Source organism: Falco cherrug, chromosome 14 (assembly GCF_023634085.1).
Source record: "Falco cherrug isolate bFalChe1 chromosome 14, bFalChe1.pri, whole genome shotgun sequence".
NCBI classification, from domain to species: Eukaryota; Metazoa; Chordata; class Aves; order Falconiformes; family Falconidae; genus Falco; species Falco cherrug.
Window position 1 is genome coordinate 20,174,150 of NC_073710.1, and position 15,683 is coordinate 20,189,832.

General features: G+C 47.5%; 1 long non-coding RNA gene across 1 annotated transcript; it reads right to left on the reverse strand.

Moving 5' to 3' along the window:
* Positions 1 to 2,351: 2,351 nt before the first annotated feature.
* LOC129737342 (uncharacterized) lies at positions 2,352 to 15,683 on the reverse strand. The gene is made up of 3 exons (XR_008735087.1): positions 15,565 to 15,683; positions 11,589 to 11,781; positions 2,352 to 10,213 (listed from the first exon to the last, which is right to left on the reverse strand). It is a non-coding gene; the product is annotated as an uncharacterized LOC129737342 (long non-coding RNA).

Genomic DNA, 15,683 nt, shown 5'->3' on the forward strand with positions numbered 1-15,683 from the left:
AGCGGAAGAGAGTGCTTGTTCCCTTTGGGCACAGCCTCCTCCAGCTCTCACCACTCTCTGTGGCATTGCATAAGGTCCCAGGTTAAGAATTTGCCTTTCACCATAGATGCTCTTTCTGGCTAAAGCTTTATACAAGCAACAAAACTGTCCAGGATTGAGCAATCCCCTTGCTTCAGTGCTGTTTCTCCAGCCTCGGCAGGATGAGAGTCACCAGTTCTGGTGGCAACAACCTGCCTTTCCTCCAACCCATCATCTATACATCTTCCCCTCCTTGGGATGCTATCATCTCTACATCTTCCCCTCCTTGGGATGCTTTCCCCCAAGGTCGCATGCCAGCAGCTCTCAAGGTCATTCCCAGTTAGCATCTTACATTGACAGGGAAAAGAGAAGGCTTCAGGCACCTTTCCCCTTTGCATCCTCCCACGGGGGACCTGTGGGCTTTAACTGCAGCTCTTCGCTCCATCTTTCCCATCTGTGGTTGTACCACACCCAGCGCAGGGGAGTCCAGAGCCTGAATTTGGGGTCCCAGATGCAACAACGAGATACACAAGTACCCTGAGCTAACAACAAGAACTTGGATGCAGCCGCTGTGCCCAGCGCTTGCCAAGCATTTATATATACATATTAAATAAAAAATAAAATATTAATAATAATAATAAGCCTTTTTTCTTTTGTAAAAGGTAAGCACAGAAGAAAAATGTGAGGGAAATATTTATCGAAACATGGTGGCCAAGTTTTGCTGCTACTCTGGAGGATGCCAAGGAAAATCAAAACAATAGCCTGGGAGGGACAGCGGCAGGGGCGGAAGGATAAGGCTGTGGTTCCCCATGCCACAGGAAGGCTTTGGTTTAACTTCAGCGGGGATCTTTTGGAGGCAAACCCGTAACCCCGCTTCTGTAAAGGCCTCTGAAGCTCAAGTGTCTCCCTTTGGAGTCGGTCCATGTCCCCTCGCATGGTGACGTGGTCTGTTTGACCCAACGTCTGCCTCTAAAAACCTGTTCGCACGGCTGCCCACCATCGCGGGGAATCGGCTTGTCGGTGGTGGTTGGGATTTTTGTTGTCTTTTTGGATCTCTGACAACGCAAAGTTTGCACGTTAGTTTGCCTGTGCAAGCCTTTACTTGGGACTCATCCATCATTTTCCAAGTTAAAACAGAGCTGCTTGTCGAGAGGAAGTAATTTGTCTCTCATGAAAGAGTCACCCTCCCACCCCCACCAACCACTTCGTCGCGGTGCAAGCGAATCCATTAGCTTCCCTGGAAAATGCATCATCTGACGTTGGAACTAAACTTTAAACTAACAAACCCCTTGAGAGGACATGAAGGAGCCATCTCTGTCACCCTGCTCAGTGGTCAGGTCAACGCCTGACCTCTCTTTCCATTAAATCTTCAGCGCCTACGTTTAAGGGAAAATGTTGCAAATTGGTAGCAACTCTACGTTTGGCGACCAGCGTCCTGATTTCCAGCCTCCCAGGCAGGCCCCTGGCTCTTTTTGAAGCCCATCTCTGAAGCCGCTGCCTCTCTTCACTCCCCTCATGCTGCTTGCAAGGGAAGGAGGGGAGGAAACGCCTCTCGGAGATGAACGGCTGAAACGACTCCGAAATAAACGGTCCAGGCAGGAGGGAGCTCGTGTGGGGAAACCACCACTCGTGCCTTCATGTCCGGCAGCCCTGCCAGCTCCGCACCACGCAGGAGGAGTGCTGAGGGCAGGCCTCCAAAGATAACACCCAAACTCACGTTCAAGTTCATTTTCCCCGCGCTTAAGCCCATCTGCCAATATTAACACTGCTCCCGCGGCCAGAGCGGAGTTGCACCTTCCCTATCCCAGACCTGCAAGCCTGGGAGGAACACAGGAGGTAAATTCTCCCACCTTGGTGCCTAAGCAGGACCCAGGATGATGTTTTCTCACATGACCCCAGCCACAACACTTACCAATGACTTCAGCATCTTCCATTTGAGCTGGCGAGATGAGATCTCGGCATGTCCTATGAGGCAGAGCAAGATCAGTCTTGGCTGGCAAGAGTGATGGTGGCAATGATGCTTCTAGGAGGGTTCCTCCCTCCCACAACCTCTTCATTGCTGGACCACAGTCTTCCTCGGTCACATATGACAAATAGAAGGAGCTACCAAGTGCCACCCCTTCAAGTGGAAACTCCCGTGTGCACCAGAAGAAACTATTTGTCAGGGTATTTCATCCACCAAACAACATTTTGAAATTTGGGTCTAGGAAGTGTTCATTCACATCAGTTTTATTTTTCATTCCAGCGGAAGAGAAGAACATTTACTCCATTACCTCTCACATTAAATGATTTTTTTAATCATTATTATTTGAGAGTCTTCCTATAATTTAACAGTCAAAGAGAGTTAAAATTCTTAATAATCCAAAAAGCTAACAAACCCAACACAATAGGTGTTTGATCACCAAACTATTTGCTTGCTTTCTTTCACTTTTTTTTTGTTCAAGCAGCAAACCTCAAAGGGAATTATTCATATAGGTCTAAATTAAAGAGGGGAAAGAGAAACTTTTCCCCTCTGACTGGGAAGTGAATGGCCTTTGGATTACATGCATAGCAAAAAAATGAAAAATAAAATAAAGAAGGTAAATATAACTCTAGCTAGTGTACCATGAGGCACTGTAACAAGTTTCTAAAATCCCTGGTGAAAAACGAAGCATCTTTGAAAGTCATTCCTGGACTTTCTGGGATGGAGCTGTGAAAGCAAATACAGCTGAACTTCAGCAAGGTAGAGAACGTCGCTGCTTTGCAACAGAGGTTGTAACAGATTCAGATTTAAAGACGATGACTTTATTTTTCTATGGCCTTGAGGGATTAAGATAGGAGAAGAGTCCTGCCTCACCACTGGAGATATAAATCCTGGAGGGTCACTCTGTAGCCATCCGTCAAGTGAGAGGAAGGGAGGAGGCAGAGTAATTTTCAGTAGTAAATTTTGGGAAGAACAAGCACTAATGGCCTAAAATTAAGAAAGAAAAACATCGGGCTAAATAGTAGGAAATGCTTTATAATGGTGAGGTCAGGCAGACAATGGAGAAACCTGTCAGGGGAGGTCGGGGGCTCTCCAATAACCGAGATGCTTATGGATGGACTGAGGAGCCATGGAATGGGGGCTCTGCTGAAATGCTCATCCCTTGAGTCCCCTGGAAGGGGCTGCCCCCTTGGGGATGTGCGTGACCCCCAAGGTGATGGAGCTTTTGGGGGAAATGCAAAGCTTCTTGCAAGCTTTTTTGCTTTCTCCCACCCAGGAGCAAGGTGCAGAGGAGGGCAGGGGGTCTCGGCCGCAGCCCACTCCCCCTGGAGCAGGAGAGATCTGCCCCAGCTGTTCCCCTTGCCAAAGGAAAACAGAGGCTGCCTGACGAGGTGGGATCATCTGGACGGGGAAGGGAGAAAGAAGCCTTTCAGCAGAGCCCTCCCGCCAGGAAACTGGGAGAGTGATGCAGCAGGCGGGGGACGCGCCTGGGCACCCGGGGGTCCCTGCGGATGCCAGCACAAGCCACTTTCTTAAGCCTGTCAGGTTGATTTCCTCCCGGCTCCCCACACGGACACCTGCGGTCTGTTACACGACACGTCATTATATTTTTGCAACTTACAGTGTCCATCACCACCCCCAGGCAATCACTGTGGAGCCATGATAAATGATACACAGGCAGTTTATTATACACACTAAATCCTCTTTGCCTGGTGGTCCAGGGCTGTGCCTAATACATTTTACTCCTTTTCTGCTTGGACTTGTATCTCGGATCCATTTGATACCTTATAGCAAATGCTGAATAGGTGCTAGAAAATATGCGTTGCACCCAAGCCTAATTATTCCCTATCACCTCCTATCCGGTGAGAATCCAATAAGCACTCTACATTTTTCTACAATTTTTCTGCATTTCTAGAAAACCTGACCACATTGGAAATATTTAACTAGCAAAAGCGGCGAATGCCACTCTGACAGCCCAAAGCTCTCGGTAGAAAGCTGCTGGAGCTCTGACAGCAAATGGAGGGGAAGGAAGGAGATTCTGTGATAGCCAGGTGGGATCATAGGTGGCGTTTAGGGAAAGTTACAACTCACTCCCATTGGAATATGATCACCCAGAGGCCAGCAGGCTTTTTTTTTTTTTTTTTTTTTTTTTTAATAGAGTTAATTAACAACTTTAAGAAATTAATATCCTGGCTACAAGTCTGGCCTGAAAGACAGCACAGAAAGACCCATCAGCATCCTTACATCTGCCCTCTCCTCTGAGAGTCTTTCCTGCTTTGACGTGTTGTCCAAAACACCTCTGGAAGTGGACTGTTGAGGGCAAGGGAGCGTTTCTAATGTATAAGGTGTAATTAAGTGCTGGTAACACATAGCAGAGGGCACAACTGAAAGAAACATAGACGCCTTCCTCCAAGTGCGCCCTCCAGCACCATCAGAGCAGGTATCCACCAGCCCACTGCAGACAGTGTTCCACAAACATGTCCTTCCTCGCCAAGAAGTGAACAGCAAGGATTTTTCCACAGCACTGCTGTCACACAGGCATTTGGAGAGACTGTTCCCCATTTTGCCCCTCAGTGCCAGGTCCTTGCTGCCAGGGTGGTCCAGGACAAAGCCTGTGAGAAGATGCCTGGTCGTGGTTTCTTGGCTGGGGAAGCCAGGGATACTCCGGAGGATGCTGAAGGAGGAGGACAAGGAATGCAGAATTATTGCAGAAGGTCATGGGAAGCCAGCGAGGGGAATCTGAAGAGGCTCGGATGGGATGTCAGGGAGGATTTTTGCAGCTGCTTTTGGACAAAAAAAAAAAGAGCACAGAGGAGTGTCAGGGCACCGGTGCCTTCAGCTCGCATGTAGGCATGGAAATGGCTGGTTTTGCAGATGACAGGAGTTGAGAAAGCAAGCAGGGAGCACATTAACCAGGAGGCTGAGGAGAAAGGAAGAACTTCAGAGGCATGGCACAGTCTGCTGGACTAAAGGGCAGCTCTTTTCTCTCTGAGAGCTTTGTTTCTGTCTGGCTCCTGGGGGAGGAGAGTTGGCCTACAGCTACAGCAGTAACTTTGAGTAACTTCTCAGGAAACAGCTTATTTAGATAGCACTGCCTATTCTTCAGAGGAAAGGATAGAAGAACATATTGCCTGTTACTAATGAATGGCTTTTCCACAACTAATGATGTTTACAGGGATGGATACTCCAAGGTCTTCACAGTATCTCCACTAATAGATGGATTTTGGCGCCAAGAAAGCATGGCTTTTTCACACACACACCCCGATAGGAGAGAGTTAAATATCTTCTCTGTTTTTAATGGAAAATTAAGCAGGCATGACGCATCTGTTTAGAAGACTTTTTTCTTATCTCCAGGATCGAAAAGAATTCCAGAGCTCGAAGACCAGAAACTGAGAGCAGTTCATTCACTGCCAACGCATGCAGGCTGGAGGAGTTCAGGTTGAACACGAGCGAAGGGTTAGAGTCTCTATCCACTGCAATAAATAGATGGTTTCCATTGGCTGCAGCAGGAACTGGACCTTGTTTTCTCCGCCCGAGTTTGCAGTAAATAAAAGCCTCAAGCAGAACCCATTAAAGCTGTTTCCATGTCCAGGCTCCAGTCCTTCCAAAAGTTAACTCTTATAAAATTCAATATACACAAATGCTCTTTGGCTGGGTTTGATGATTCAAATCATCAGATGTTCATCGTAACCTTCTGGGTCAAGGATCTCCCGCTAATGGGGTCTGTGAGTTTGCCGCCCAGTCTGGAAAAGTCTTAAGCAGAGCATTCCCAGAGACAATAAAGATTTTAAGGGAAACAACAACAACAAAACAAAACAAAACACCCCCACAAAAAAAAACCAACCCACTTTTAAAGACCTTTCCCGAATTGTGGTGTCCAGATCGTGCACAACCTTTGCATAGCAGGAGCTGATGCTCAGCCGTGCGTCCAGCTTCCCTTTGCAGTCTCGCTCCACAAAGCCATGCTGTTAGGATCTGGCTTCACATCAGCGATGGATTTAGGTGTGAACTGAGTTCAGACCACAAACCCCCAACTCTGAAGGTCCTGAGGGCTCTGGGCTAGGCTTCTCCTCTCAGGTGCATGGCTGCAAAGCAGAATTTAAGTCCCCAAACCTCAGCAGTCGTCCCTGCAAACGCGCCTTTGGCAGAGTCTAGCCCTGCAGCGCTGCTTTCACAGCCCAGCTCAGAAAGCATCTCTCTGCTCAGTATTTTTAGGCACAGCAATGCTCAGCCAAGCCTCCTTTTCACAAAGCCCAGTCACTCTGAAAGAAAGCAAACAAAACTTAATAGCTACTACCTTGAAGCAGTTGACTCCGTGTTCCAAGACAGGGTAGGTCCGTAACTCAAAATTGTTGGCTCTGGGAATCTTTATCGTGGCTGGATTTTTTGCTGCATCTGGCTGAGCGAGTTTTTATAATGTCATTCCTGATCAAGGTAGTTTTCAGTAACAACTTTCAGCATATTACAGGTCAAGGTTAAGAGGGAAAGGAAAATTGCAAAGGGGAGGTGCTCTTGCTGCTCTTTGAGGTGGCAGAGGCTGCAAGAGAGAAGACTTGCGCAGAAATTAAAGGAGTAATTCAGAGGAGCTGTGACAAGGCAAGGAAAAAGTAGCATTTGTGACACCGTTAGCAAATTACAACAATGTGCAGCTGCCTGGAAATGAACTGAACGCCAGCTTTAAAACCATCCGTAGCAAACTGATTTCAAATCATCAGCAATTTGGTCCAGCCTATTACAGCGAAGGCTGTTGTCTTGCAGAAACGCACCGTGCCTTTGGAAAGCAGTTTAACCGGGTCTGGAAAACATCTTGCGAACCAGGGCCTGTCTCCCAGCAGAGTCAAAACTTACACAAACTTTTTGCCTGTGCTAGGCAGGTTGAGAGCAGTCCTCCCCTGTCAAATAGTAACTCGGACCACATTCGCAGTTTGACTCTGCAGCATCATCTTCTGCAAGTTTGGGAGATCCACATGATAAGCTGAGTTTGCAGCTGCTCATCATGGTGGAGGGACCAAAAGGAATGACAGAGGCTTTGCAAAGCAAAAAGCCACCTTTCCTCACCCAAAATGACAGGGGACAAACGGATCAGCTGTCCAGGCTGAATCCCCAGGCTAAGCTAGTGCGATACGTTTAGCTCCATCAAACAATTTCTTGCCCTGTAATCCCATAATGTTTCATGACCTGTGGAACTGAAGACCAGTTTAAGAAGCCAAACAGTCAGCATCTCTCTGATTCATTTTCCTGTTACAAAATATAAATAGAATTCGCCTTTCAGCCAGGCAGAGGCAGGATTCCATGATTTCCCAGGCTTGTGTCTGTCAAGCTGGAACCAGAGATATAAAATATCTGAAGGGTGAAAAGCATCCTCTACTTTTAGGTGCTAGTTTATTGGGTTTCTTGTTCAGGACACCCTGAACTTCTTTTTTGAAGATGTCAAGGACTTCCAGCTCCAGGTCATTTTACGCTGAGTGCTCATCCCTTTGGAGAAAGATGACACTGTGGGGAGGTGTCCTGGGGAGCCTGGGGGAGTTCTGCCATTATCGTCAATGTAATCAGGACTTTTGTCCTAAGACCCAGCTCTACAAAACCAGGGAATTCTAGCACTCAATACTAACAGTGTTGCAGGGCAAAAATATTATAATGTAAACCAATGCTTAATAAGATCATCTGTCCTGGAGTTGTGGGGTGGAATTAGCAGCTGAATTTGGAGGTGTAAAGTAAATCCAGCAATGGGGCATATTGGCTGGTGGATATCCTCAAGAAGATCACATTCCTTGCCCTATGCTTATGACCCCATCTTTATCGTGTCCGGTCTTCCATACACGTCAGGATATGCTCAATCCTAGGCAGTGAAAAGGATTTAATTAACATTTTATATTTGCTTACTTCTGCACATCTGATTTCAGCTGGAATCCCCACAACAACCCAGAAATGGAGAAAACTCCAAAGGCAGAAGTACCAGAAGCAGAAGTACGCAAACCCCAGACTTAACAGTGACACTTGTCTTTTATGAATGATGATAAAGAATTGATTAATCGCATTTGCATTTAGCATGGAGAAGTCATTCAAGTCAAAGGTGCTGCACTGGCAGATGTGCCTCCATCAGCTTCTTTCTAGACAGAAGTGGAAGTCCTCTGCGGGACACAGCGCAGGGTGTGTCACTGTTTCCCCCTCTTAATCTGATAATTTGCCTAGTGGATTATTAGCACCAAGAGGGAACTATCAGTTAAACATATTGAACATGTAAAGGGATGCTCACTGAAGGTTACCAGGGGAAGAAAGGAATGAGATTTAGCTAGCAAGGTAAAGCAGAACAACAGATACAGCCTAAAGGAGGCAAACCAGTAAGTTATCAGAGTGGTTGCTGTAATTTAAGATAGATATAGAATATTTAGAGATTATATTAGATATCCAGATATAGATATATAATATTATTGATAGATCTGTGTAGAAATATATATATTCTGTAATAATCTATAATTTTACACATACACACACAATTAGAGCATTAGAATGGAAAAGATTGTCTTCATTTTGAGGGGGGACAGCCCACAATGTCTTACAGGAGAGAAATTCCCAGTTCAGCACCTGGTACCTATGCTTCCAATATGCTGGGCTGGATCCAGTGCACATCGCTCACCGCTCACACATCACTGTGTACTGAGGTGCTAAACGCCTGGTGCCACCTTGTCCCCAAATGGACCCTGAAAATCATTTGGGCCTCCGTAACCAAGATGCCTTCCTTAATGGTCTGGTATTTGTGAGCTGCCTTACAGTTTTAATCCTTCGGTTTCTGGGATCACCTTACAACCACAATTGGATTTCAGAAGCATGCTGCAACAGTCTGACTCCCAGCATTATACCAAGATGTTTTCTTAGCTGTATTTTCTGTTTAGTCTGAGTTCCACATAGTTTAGGGCTTAGGAAAAAAAAAAACAAAAAAAAGGCAAAAATAAAATTTAAAAATCCCCAGGTAGTTCAAATAACCTCTGTAGCAGTATCCTTTGAGCAGGGCTTGCCTTGCTGACAGCCCTGCCAAATCTGTAGGATGATTTGTCTCTGCTAGCCAAGCAGCATGGCATGAGCGGCACAGGCTGCTGTACCCTCCCCTCCACACTGTCCCCAGGGGGCCACCAGTACCCACCAGCAGCTCCCAGGAGCTCTTAGCCACAGCAGAAGTCTCTGAGACAACCAGGAAAGAACTGTCTCTGCCCAAATAGCCCCCGAGGCATCCGCAGTGCCACAGAGGATGCCCTTTCTGTATCAGAAGCAGCTAATGGCCAGAGCACTGACCCGGCCCTGAACGGTGTCCCTTGGATGCCAGATGACCTTGGGGCAACATCCCCCTCCTGCTCCGTGACCTGGTTTCCCCAAATGTAAAAGGCAGAGCTGACATTTAACCTTCTGTAAAGTGCTGAAAGTTCCACTACGGAAAATGCTGCCTTGCTGCTTTAGCACTGCATTGCAAACCAGGGGCATGGCTGCCCATCACCCCGGTCTCCCACATCCTCAGCCATGCCCACAGATGCTGCTGCTAGCCCAGAGCAAGACAGAGCCCAGCATTTCATCGTCACTGATCGGGAAGTATTACACACACTGCTTCATGCCGCAGAGTTCATGGAAAATACAGCAGAAATGTCTTGCATGGAGAGGCACTTCAGACACCAGCTGCTTCGAATTTCATGTGTGCTTGTGAAAATTAATCTTTAATGCTTTTCGCTGCCTGCAGCACCTCTAATTTTTAAAAGAAAAAGCCAGCCCCAAATTAAAACTCTTTCCAACAGCTTGCAGGTACGCAGAGGATTTCCAGCCAGCGGGCTGAAAGTAGCACACAGAGCACAAATGATCATTTCTGTTGCCAAGGCAGAAATGCCACAGCCAGACCCTCGTGGAAAGCCCCAACCCAGATTAATCAATCCCTACCACAGTCAGCCAAGGAAGACATTAAGTCTTCAGGCTGCTGGGGAATTGCCGGAAACTGGGAATGCCGGCACCAGCTATAAAGACTAAATGGCAACGACAGCAAAATTTGACGATATCCTTTCAAATTCTCCCTGTCAGCCCTGATGGGATTTAAGGATCACCAAAGAGCTGAGGACGAGCTCCCTCTGCCGAGGCCACAGCCGATGGGATGCGGAGGGCAGGGTGTTCTTTGGCAAAGGGGATGCAGCTTCTTCCCTGCCAGCATCTCTGACTCCATCCTTACACAGGCATCTTTCCTATGGCGCAGCTGGACTGGGACAGAAAAAATGGGTCATAAGATTGATTTGTAAATATTGAGGATAATTTGGAGGGTAAGAGGCCGTCCCCCCTTGTTTTGGGGGAAAAATCAAAATCTTTTGCATTTGGGTCCACCTTCCCCTGGATGGTACCTCTGTAGTCTGCAAAGTCAGATGTAGTTTTTGTAACTGGAGTAAATGCAGAGCTGGCTGCTGGAAAGCCTGCAATCCAAACCACTCTGGTGGAAGCAATCCCTTGTAAACCCACAGAGTCCATGAGCAGCCTCAGAGCTCACCTGCGTGGCCTGTGAACCTCACAGGACTCTCCTGGGCTCCCAAAAGACCACAGAGGTGCTTCCTGCTTCAAAAAGCTTTCTCTGATGGAAAATCCAGCTGCTGTCAGAAAAACAGCTCAAAAGCATTCGAATCCAGATGTGGTGATGGGAAGAAAAGACACTTTTCAGAGCAGAAAGACAGGCAAGAGGGAAGCTTCAGCTAGGAAGAGATGCTTGACACAGATGCCACCTCTGTATTCCACACTGGGGTTGGCATCACCTTCCTGGCACCCACCTCTTTACCTGCCCCGCCCCCCCCCCCCATCATGGGCTCTGGGACCCCAGGAAGGAACAATGAGAAGATGCCACCAGCATCAAAGCAGCATCCTACAGGCCTGGGGCAAAAGCTTCAAACAACCCCTGGGAGGTGGTTGGGAGGCAGTTTCAACTCACGGCCCTGATTTCATGCCTCCCCACTTTCCCTTCAGCAGCTGCCTGGACCAAGCCTGTTGACAAAGCTGGGATGTTCAGAGCATGGGCTGCATCTCCAGCTGCTTACGCAGCCAAAGCACATCGCTGTTCCTTCTGCGTCATCTCTCTCCTTGCTCGCCCATCCTCCCCAATGCCCCCTGCTTTCTCTCCCACAACCCTGAAAATGCCTTCTTTTTCTTTTTTTTTTTTTTAAGAGCTGCCTCATTGTTCCTGGCAGGATGGGCAGAGCAGCAGGCTGCACAATGCAAGTACCCTTTTCTCAGGATGTACGTTGGTCATCCCAGGGCAGGAAAATGCTTACGGTGGGGCTTCCTCAGCAAGCTGCCTTTGGCTCCTCACTTTCCCTCCCCCTTCCAGCAGGCTCCCACGCTGACCCTGGTTGTCTGATTACCAGCCACCCTTGGTAGGAACTCACTGTAGGCAACTGAGACGTTGTGCATCATGCACAGCTTCATGCAAGGTCCCATGAACATTCAGAACCCACTGGGCTGTACCTCTCCCCAGGTAATGCCCTTCTCTCCAAAGACCGGCATTCCACCCGGCACTGGAAGAGTAACCCCACTGCATCAAGTGATGTGTCCATCTCATCTGATCTCATCTGATGACAGCAGCCTCCATCCTTACCAACGTAACGTGTGTGGACGCCAGAGCAGTAAACGAGTGCCGGAGTCCTTTCATCGCTTGCCAGCCTTTGTCCTTGGGTACGCATGAAACTCCTGGGCATCCTGACCTTGGGGCCAAAACTGGTCTCCATCTGCTCGGTGGCCTGTGGAACAAAGGGCTGTCTGGGTGTGCAACTCCACGCCCACGCTCAGCTCTGCAAATGACATTAAGTGGACATATATAATTAGTTATTAGTACCCCATGGTTCAGAACAGTGTGTACCGCTGCTGAGTGCAGCATGAGCCTCATGACATAGACATCCTCCCCGGGGGCTTGTACAATGCAAGGCACTCACCCTCACCCGCCTCCCAGACATCACTGTTCCTCATAAACCCAGATCTGAAGTGGCTCTTTGCATCCTTCAGGCTTGAGTTCACATCCGAAAATAGCTCATGGTGAATCAGGTACCTGCAGTCATGCTACCAAAGCCCAGCCTACGCTTCATGGTGGGCTTCTGCCATTGCACCCTTGCGTCCATCCCAGACACCAAGTTTCTGCTAAGCAGAGTGAATCTTGAGCTCTGAGCAGCTCGGGGTAAAATGCAGGCCATGTTTTCTTGGGACAGACAGTTTTGTTTCAGAGCAAAAGACCTCTTCAAGAACTGGCTGTCAATGCGAGTCATGTCAGCCTCTCCAAAGGCCAAAAGCATCTTCATGGCCAGGACCCAAGCCCACTTGCAGCAATGAGTAGTGCTGGTGTGTAATAATGCGAATTGCAAGATCTCGTGGAGCTTGGCTGCAAGCATCAAGACCCAATCTGTCGTAAAGAGACCACAAAAATGCAGTGACTGCCTCTCCACAGACCTTCTCTGCACCTTCACTGCTCTTCTCCACACTCATCCAGGATGCATTTCCTGGGGAGGATTCATTTCCACCTCAGGACTCCTCCTCCTTCTCCCCAGCCACTGATCTCTTGTTCACGCCTTGCATGACCTTCATCTCAGCATCAGCTCTGCTGCTAATGGTCACATGGATGTCCTGTGGAAAACCCATGAGATGACTGAGGCTTGATCCCTCTTTGGGCTAGGGAATGCAAGCATAGATGAGACCACATGGTTCCCAGAAGTTCTCATTGACTTTATACAATCAAGTAACTTCTTCTGGTCTTTGCAGGGGCTCAGTCCAAGACCTTTCATCATTTCATGTCGAGATACAGACTAGCAGACCTACAGGGATGATGTCTCAGCAGGACATCTAAGCCTGCCCCCACCACTGGGAAAGAATTGGTTAAAAATATGAAAGTGGTTTGAATCATTTTTCCTCCGAGGCCTGAATGAGCCTTTGAGAGGAAAGTGCTTCTCAGCATCCTGACATCTGAATGTGTTGCTAAGGAAGAGGTGTGTATCACATACGCTGTAATTCATGTGGGCTTGAAAGCTACAAGTGGCGCTTTGAATGACAAGTCGTTCACGGAGTCCATAAATACATGACATGATTTATCAGGCTTTGGTTAACATGGGAAACTACCCAAGAAAGGGATTTTGTAATTGTGGTTTTGCATTACGCATTTAATAGATGTTCTGTCCAATTCATAAGCCTGAGGAAGAGGAGGTGTTTGGGGAGAGGTGATCGTTCATCCCCGCAGTGAAAAGCAAGATAACTTTCTGAGTGCAATTAGCAACTTAACTTGCCGTCTGCAGTTACTTTTATTTGATTAAGTGGGTGCAACTGCCTGGTGAAGTTCCCAGATTTTGGGGAGGAGGAGATGTTGGAGAGATGGGAGAAGGGAACAAGGAAAGTGATTCATTATCTCCAGCATGTTCAAAGCCAGAAGTAACCTGGAGAAGCCCTGTTGCACTGGGCAGTGCAGGAGGCCAGCGGACATGCTCATGAGAAGGTGCACCTAATAGAGGATGGATGTATCCAAGGTGCCCCTCAGGTTTCCTGCATAAAATGGCTTTGAAAGCAGAAACTATGCACCCAGAGGAAATAATTCATTACAAGAGTTGGTGGAAACCTCTTAGCCAGGTCCAAAACCCAGGGGAGATTTTCCAGTGATGTCCATGCACCAGTTTTGACAGGCTGGAGACAACTCCTCCTACCCAGCAAAGCAGGAGCTTACCAGGTAGCTCCTACTTTTCACCATGCCCTTGAACGTCAGTCTTTCACACCCCAGCTAAACACAAACAGCTTGCTTGCAAAGCTACCAAAACAAACAAACAAACCAACCAAACAACAACAACAACAAAAAAAGTCGTAGTTTGTCCATTTCACCATCCAAAATCACTTCACTGCTTCATGATTTTGTGCAGGTGGAGCAGAATGGCTGCAAGAGGACAGAGCAGAGACTTGTTTGGAGGCTTCCCTGAGTTGTTGCATCACTGATAAGAGATTAGAGATGGACAGCCTTCATGGTGCCTCAGACAAGCGCTGTAGCTGCTGGACCTTGCCTAAGCTGAGAAAGACCACAGCTTTGCAGGGATCTCATCCAAGATTTTTTTTCTCAAAGCAAAACAAGAATGTTTTCTGGGCGCATCAAAGACTTTTCCAAGGAGAAATAAAAGTTCCCAACTTGTGTTTAGTTGGAGCCAAACCTGTGTCCTCATACACTGGGGCTGGTGAGGGGCAAGGGTTAGAAGGGAAACGCACTTAGCACTGGAGGCAAAGCAAGCCTCAGACAGAGGAGAAATCAAATGGTTACCAGCATAAATAATAATAAAAAAAAAAATCCAAAAGGAAGTTTCAGATCCCTCGTCATGACTCATGCCTGCAGCATTATTCACCAGAAATGATTCAAACAACTCTTCTGGCCTGTGCCGCTCTTCCCCACTTCTGGAATTCCCGTGCATCCTGCCTGATGGAGTAGCCGGGGCAGCAGGGACCACTGGCACCCACCTTGCTTCTGCCTCCTCTACAGCACTGACCCTCCAAAACCAAAATAACCCAGAAAGATAAAAAAAAACAACACACCTCTCTGCCAGCTATGTAAGGAGAAAAACAGGGTACCCTTGTTTTTAGTATCTATTCAGCTGCTTAAAAGAGCAGGAAATTTGGGCCATTTGCTTTAACCATTGTATCTTCTGTTATTCATCAATTTTGGAAAACAGCCTCTAAAATTGTTTCCGGCTCCCCTTTCCCATGTAAATCACTCCAAGGTTTTGTGTTTTTGTTTCAGAAAAAAAAAAAAAAAAAAAAAAGGCTAAACATTCTGTTGTTCACAGCAATATTTTTTAACTTCTTTCTAATTTAGCAACTCCGTTGAGCTCTCCTTTCCCTAAAAGCCTGCAAACAGAGGAAGCAGTTCCTGCCTGCGGCTGCACGCAACCAGCAAATGCCACACTGAATGTTTTTTTCCTGTCCCCTTTTAATGCTCTGTCAGCTCCCTCCAGAAATGAAGGGGCATCGGTCAGTCCAGGCAATAGCCCAGGGAATAATCCCCCTCCTGGGGAGTTTCCAAAGTGCGACTCCGCTTCAAGACTCTTCAGGGGGCATCTGGGTGATAGAAAAGGCTCCGTGCAGGCAGAGTGATTTGCACTTTGGAAATTGCAAGGCAGGTATTGCAACGCCCAGGTTCAAGCTTGGAGAAAAAAAATCTGGATTTATTTTTTTTTTTTTTCCCCCCAAACTCAAAGAGCTTCTCTACCGTTTGTGGGAAATGTGCAAAGGCAAATGAAATTGGGGTATGACCATAACCACTGCTGACAGCACGATACGCTCATGAGACCCTGCCTCAGACGCTTGCAAGAGGAACAGCCACAGTCGGCATAGACCAGGGTTAACAGGAATCCTTCCTATTTATGCCGGGGTCCTGCCCTGCTGAGCTCAGACCCAGCTCTGCTCACAGCACAGAGATACTCCTGTAGATATTTCACTTGCCATTTCCCTTGCATCCCCAAGGTCAAGGGTCATCTGAAAATATCAGAAAATATGTTGTCAGACTTTTTTTTTTTAAGCTCCATTTAACTGCACACCTATTCAGTCTCCTCCGTTTCCCTTACCCGAGGTACAAGAAGACACCATACGCGTCCGTGAGGAACCTGGACCTCCTCTAACCTTTCCCAGAAGGATCAGAAGGAAGCTGGAATATCTCAGCTGAACGCTGCCAGGCAGTGTAGAA